This window comes from Onthophagus taurus, chromosome 6 (assembly GCF_036711975.1).
Source record: "Onthophagus taurus isolate NC chromosome 6, IU_Otau_3.0, whole genome shotgun sequence".
Taxonomy (NCBI): domain Eukaryota; kingdom Metazoa; phylum Arthropoda; class Insecta; order Coleoptera; family Scarabaeidae; genus Onthophagus; species Onthophagus taurus.
The window spans coordinates 30,120,800-30,128,059 of record NC_091971.1 but is presented as its reverse complement, the minus strand read 5'-3'; the positions used below and the strand labels follow the sequence as shown (position 1 = coordinate 30,128,059).

General features: G+C 31.7%; 1 long non-coding RNA gene across 1 annotated transcript; it reads left to right on the top strand.

Moving 5' to 3' along the window:
* The first annotated feature begins 6,150 nt into the window (after positions 1-6,150).
* Positions 6,151-7,260, top strand: LOC139430289 (uncharacterized). The gene is made up of 2 exons (XR_011640752.1): positions 6,151-6,442; positions 6,547-7,260. It is a non-coding gene; the product is annotated as an uncharacterized lncRNA (long non-coding RNA).

Below are 7,260 nucleotides of genomic sequence, written 5' to 3'. Positions count from 1 at the left end.
TAAAAATTGATCACTCCTAAAAATCATTCTAGTTGTTGTAAAGTTTTAGGAGTTGGGAAATTACTAACGACCTTAATACGTTCATTAGAGAGTAAAATACCTTTTTCTGAAACATTATAGACTAAATAATCGATAGAATTGACACAAATGCATTTTGAAGGTTTTATATGTATTATGCCAAAATCATCTAGTCGTTTAAAAAGAAATTTTAAATGAGAAAGGTGTCCTCTTCTGGTTAGCTGGCTATCAGTATATCGTCTAAGTAGACCAAAATAAAATGAAGATCAGTGTGACTTCATTGATAAAACGTTGAAAGGTTTGAATAACATTACGTAAACCAACGGGCATTCGTGTAAATTCAAAAAGACCGAAAGGTATAGTAAACTACAGTTTTATAAACATCTTCTGGAGCCACAGGAATTTGATGATAGGCTCATACCAGATCAATTTTCGAATAGATGGTACAATTATGAATGTGAAGATTGAAATATTGCAATTACCGCAAAGGATACTTATCAGGGACTGTAAAAGTGTTTAGTTAACGGTAATCACCATAAGGACACCAATCGTTTGAATCTTTTTTAGGACCATATCTAAATCGGACTCAACTGAAGATGAGGATGGTCTATATGTGCTTAAAGCAACCATTTGCTCAAATTCAGACTTTGCTATTTTATGTTTTGTTTGATCCAAGCATCGTGGATGACAAAAAGACAGATACCTGTATGATGTCTCAATATCCAATTTTGAAAAATGCAATAGTAAATTTTCTTCCTTTATCTTCAGAATATTTTCAAAATATTTTAAAATCTTAATACTATAAATTGAAATTCAGACTCTTCAGACAAAATTCGTCCTTGTTCTTAATTTAATTGAAGTCAAGTGCTTTGAAGATCGCGTCGTGGCCAATTCACACCATTTACATCAATTTATAGTCTTTGTGTATGACTAAAAAATTTTATTTTTAAAATTAAGAATTACTTAAGGAGTCAAAAAAATTACGTGTTAAATTATAGAATATTATGTATTGATTTTTTTTAATATTACATAGTAACTTGGTAACATGATTACAAATTAATTTTTAAGAATTCGTAATTCACAAATTAGTAGAGGTTTAAAAATTCACTTTTTTTTTGGAGGATAAGAAATTTCTTTGTTTCTTTCTTTTTTTCTATGATATGAAACGTATACTCTTTCACGCAGTATATGTATAACACTGAAGGTACAAGCGATTGTCTTATTGTTAGTCGCCTTTACTTGATACTTTAAAAACCGAGTTTAGTACATTTGCTGTATTTTATATTAATCTTTGTTATACTTGACTCTCATACAAAAAATTTTTGCAAGAAAGTAGAATGAACCGAGTTTGTGAAAAATATGAACAATGAAATTTGGGCAGAGTACTATAAAAGTTCCACAGATGAAAAGCCACATTACTACTATCCGGAAGACCGAGACAGTTAGTGTAAGTGGCATAAAATCGTCAAGTCCACCGCTGAGTTTACAAGTTTTGGAAAAATTAAAGCCCATTTGTCAAGACTTATCTCGTGATGAGCTGCTCGAACGTTGATTGGGTGCAGAATCACAAAATAATATTTAATAAATCCGTTAATAAATACGTTGACAGGAAGGATTTAGGAGTGAATGTTGAAGAGACAGTTGAAGAGAAATATTACAAAATTCTCTAATGTGGTACTTGGGTTTTACCTTTATGGAGTAGGGGCTCATATTAAACAGAGAGATAGAAAGGCAAGTAGATTATCGAAGTAGCTGGAGGAACGAACATTTGGAGAAGATTTATGCAGGAAGAAAACAATGTTTGATGGATTTGTGAGTAGTGTAATAATGTATAGAGCGGAAATATGGGGGTGGAAGGAACACAAGATGGTGGAAACAATCCAGGACAGATATTGCAGGTGGGTTTTGGGGTTGAGCAGGGAGGCTACGGGATATATAGTTACAGCTTGCAGGTGCACCAGAAAAATGATTACACCAGTAAAGATAAGAATTAGAATAAAGAACGTTAAAAAAAAAACAAAAGAGATCAGTTTGTTGATGAATTTCTCAATGTCCACGACGAAACATTAGAATTAAGATAATTTTTACATTTGTTTCATTTTGGTATTTTGAAAATTTAAAATAAATTTCTTCGTTAAATCAACTGGACCAGATCATTTAGTGAAACATCCCCTGCCACTACATATAGATGTATAAAAATATGAATTGGCAATTTAGGAAGATCCATCTGAAGACAATTTATTAATCGATTGTTTGGGCCCATACCCAGATATACTTCGAAGTTATTTCTTCAAAATTTTCTAGTTTTAGGTCTAGTGCTAGTTCTAGTGATATTCTAGAGAGCAATTATTTCCACAAAATTTTCAAAAAATCGCATTAAATCGGGATTTTAATATATTATTTAAAAAAACTTGCTTAAATCATCAAAATTTTATTAAAGATAATTCTTTTCTATTATTAATTTTCAAGAACTTTTATTTTAAGTTCAGGTATATGATATGACTGTTAGGAGCAATTGAAATATATTCTCAACAATTCTAACAGCTTTAACAAATATTGGAATTTCCACAGCAAAACAACTCACACCATTACTTTCCCCAAGACGATTTCCATTTGCCGTCCATTTTGCACAGTTTTGAAGATTGTGATATATTCATATTTATTATATATTTATATCACATTTTTATAATCTAAGGCAATTAATTGCTTCATAAATTAAATATCAAAAAATATTGATAATATTGAAGTTAATCAATAAATTATTTAAAAATTTAGGTCTCTGATTGATGAACAATAAAGATTTGTGTCTGATAACGGCATTAATTAATATAATTTACATCATATATTAATTTTTTCGAGTTAAATAAGAGGTTTTCGACTTTAGCTGTCGACGCGGCGGCGCGACGTCGTCAATTAATTTCCCGTTTAAAGCCGCCCGAAAATCCGAACGGTTTGGCAGCTCCACAAGCGGCGCTCTGAATCCAATCTTTCATGGCTTTCAGCTCCCTTCTTTTTATACTTTTTGCTGTAACCGAATCTAAGTCATTCGACTCCATATGATTGATAGAGGTTTCGTTTTTTGAGTTGAATCTCATCTCTGATATTGCGACATTTTTTAACAAAAATTGACAACTGAATTCTAATTTAATGTTAGATACTCAAAATATGTGGAAAAATACGAAAATTACTGCTATTTAAGATAGAAGTTTTTGTGTTAATTCACTAAGGAGGGGACATTTTAGAACTCGGGGAGTATTAATTGTTCCGGAAAGCCTATAAGCAAATTGTGTTAAAACTTGAGACAGTGGAAAGTTCACCATGAATTGCAACTTTGAAAAAGTCAACACCAGAAAGAATGATAATAAATTAATTCTCAAATCATCACAACAAATTAAAAATTAAAAACGTATAAAAACTACCAATGAAAATAGGCTCCTTGTCTATTAAATATCTAGTCGCTTTTGTACGTTTTAGCTTTCATCGGGTAAAGGGGATAACGAAGTTTATCCGGACTAGCAAACTGAGCTAGAGCGGGATTACCAAACTAATTAATTTTACTTGCTAAGTGATAAACCAATTTTGAGCGGTGCGTCGACGCAATTAAGTTAACTAAATTGCAACCCGTCCGTGAATTATTTCCAGAATATCCACATCATTATTATTTACCAAACCGATACAATCGTTTATCCGTCTTGATTAATTTCTTAAGCCATTGTAAACTCTGGAGATCCTAATTTTTCACGCTTTTCATCACTGAAACGAAAGACGAAACCCGTTTCTTTTTGGGTACTTTTTACATTTAGGCGAGATTGAACCCAAGTAGTTCTATTTCGACACATGATTGATAACGCATCCCTCTTAACGCATTGACCCGACGACATCTTACAAATGAAGGGGACGAGGCAGTTAATCCTCTTTTATTACCTTTAGATTGAAACGTCTTTTCAGTTTTAACATTTATATTCCGGATTAAAAATGATTCGATAAAAAAAATAATTAATTTACCTTTCATTTTATCTTAGTTTGTAGATATTATTAACTAGTTGTAAATTCACCAACAAACGAGGCGAATTTCCCGATAACTGTCGATTAGGTCACGTTTCATGCATAAGTTTCCAATTTCGAATGCCTATACAATAAATATGGGTTCATAAACGTACCAATAACCATCGAATATCCACTCGTAACATTTATGATAGATGACAGATACTACAGGATTATTGAAATATTCCAGTATTAATTTAAAATAAATTAAAAACTTTTTATCGATTTGAATCATCGTAAAAACAATGTAATGGGAAATTGATTTAATAAGCAATTCGATGTTTTGGCCATTATTACGAAATTGAATTAAAATGGAAAATATAACATTTTTTAAAAATGGTTGTAATTTCTTTATTTATCGTATGTTTACAAAGAACGACTATTCAAATACATAAAAATAACAGACAATAGGAAGTACTGAGGAGATTACAAAGGACAACACTTGTTGGTATGTAGACGGAGGAGTTCAGATGTTAATAGAAATGGTACCACGAACTTACTTTTTCTACCAACGGTCTCTTCCCGAAGCTAAGTCCCAAAGAAACCTTTCAAGGAAAAGAACAATAAAATCCAATATGAAACACTTATATTGAAAGAAGAGTTATGAAAGGTACACAACAAATAAAAATATTTAAATAATCTAAATCTAACCCGAAAACTGCCACTTTGCTTGATGTTATTCTGTTCTCTAACGATGAATTAGTGTCTGATAGTGGGGTGTTGGATAATGATTTGTCGGATGATTCTCTGGTATTTGTTGAGCTGTATACACCACAGGAGAGGGTCGTACCCCTTTTCAAGACATATCGGAACTACATTGGTTTTAGCGAGTTAATGTTTTATGAGCACTTACAATCATTACCTTGGCGAATTTCATACGAGATTCAGACTATAGATGGAAAAGTTAGATTTCTAAATGAAAATATACTAGTGCTATTGGATCTGCACGCGTCACATGCATCGCAATTGTAAACAAAAATATTTACAACATTTTTTGGATTTGCGTAACGTTGCTAAGACCTGGCATACTTTGAAATCCACGAAATTAATTAAGTCCAAACATAGATCGCTTCCTAACCACTTTCAAGATGCTTCTATTATTAACGATTTCTTTATTGATTCGCTTCCCAGCACTAATACCAAAGTAGATAATAATATGTATTCCAACGTAAATGAACGTATTGTAATCAGATTTTCTACAGTCTCTGAAAGCGATGTTCTGAAGATTTTGAAATGAATTAAATCTAATGCAATTCGTACCGATGGAGTATCGGTTAAAACATTAGAATACTGTATGCCATTTCTACTGCCTTATGGCACACATCTTGTTAATTTTTGCATTCAAAATAATGTATTTCCTTCTTTGTGGAAATTAGCGGTCGTGCGCCCGATTCCAAAAGTTGCTAACCTAATCCTAGTTTCTGACCTTCGCCCAATAAGTATACTAACGGCAATGTCAAAGATCTTGGAAAAAATTATTAATTTTCAACTGCAGCATCGCCTGGAAATTAATAACATCCTGCCTTCGGTTCAGTCTGGATTTAGACATGGTGACAGTTGCACGACTGCTTTAACGTGTGTAATCGATGATATAATGGGTGCAACAGATAGAGGGTACATGACTATACTTGTTTTATTGGATTACACGAAGGCGTTTGATACAGTAAATCACAACCTCTTACTAACTATTTTAAAGCACTATGAGCTGGAAAAGTCAGCAGTTTTGTTCTTCGAAAATTTCTTGAGTGGTCGACAACAATACGTGCAGCTGTCTAACCATCAGTTTAATGTACGCCTTTGTTACATTTTTTTGTCTCTCCTTGATTTAATTTTTCTTTTGTGTTCATTTCTACCTTTTATGTGATTTATTTGTTATCAGTGTAGATTGGGTTGCATAAAGTTTTGGTTATTTTATTAATTTAATTTTTAGTTGTTCATTAATTAGTTTCGGGAATTTAAATGTATATATTTATGTTTATTAATTTGTTTTTTTTTCAGCGGCGTATATCTGGAACTTTTATTCCTTTTTCCTTTTTTTTGTTAAGTGAGTGTGACGTTTTGATTTTTGTGAGAGAGAATGCGTGTTCTTGGATGGTTGCGTGGGGGGTGATACGAATATCTTCGAGAGTTTTCCGGTCCTCTTTGGTAACCAGCGTGTATCCACGTCGGATGTTAAGAATTTTGGTTTTGAGATTCGCCATTTCTTTTTGAAGTTTTATTACGTGGTCGAATTACCTTTCCGTTTCATCGGGATTTATCTTATCATCCAATAATAATTTTGGTATCGATTTATTTCGATTGCCTCAATTTCTTCGGATATTTCCGGATATTTTGTGTTTCACAAAAATCTGATTACTGGTTAAGGCCTCGACCACCTGAGGTAGGTACCATTTTTTTTACTCTCCTTTTACCATCCCTGGTAATTCTTTATATTATTTATCAAATTCGTGTGTTCCTTATATTTTTTTTATCAATTTAACTTAGGCTTTTTCTCTGGTTGAGTGTCTCTTAACGAGAAGTAAATCCATTTATTTTGGAATTGGTCGAAAATCCTTAATCGAATCTGATTGGAGTTATTAAAAAGAAAAAAATAAATAATAATCTTTCCGGCTGGAATCCAGATGGTTATTGCAGTTTTCCTATCCTTCTTCGTCAAGGCATAACATTCCGATTCCAACAAAAGGTTCCGGATTACGTCGCTGTCGCTGAAAACCAGATCCATCTTTAAGTCATCTAAAAAAGAAAAGAATAAACAAGAAGGGTGAGATTGTAAAAGGAAAAAAGGAATTATTATTATTGTACTTACATTTATCATTTTTTTTTACTTACGGTTATTAGTTTTTTTTTACCTTATTTCTGCGCCTCATTTTTTTATTAATTTCTTTGTACAAGTAAACAATATTAGCACGTTTGTATTATTTTACTTCGTTATTTTTTTTGGTATTCGATTTCAGTTTGAGCTCAATCGTACGGGATCGATCGGGTTTAATTAACGTAATCGCGTTTTTAATTTGTTTTTATTTAAATTCATTTTATTTTTTTTTGCTAATATCTTTATTTTCAGTTTTTTTTGTTTTTATTTTATTGTTAAATTTTTGGCGCTTAATCATTTTTTTTTTATTTAAACTTATACATATACATTTCGTTTTTGATTATTATCAATTTTTTTTTCTTGTTTAATAAATTTATGCAACTCTA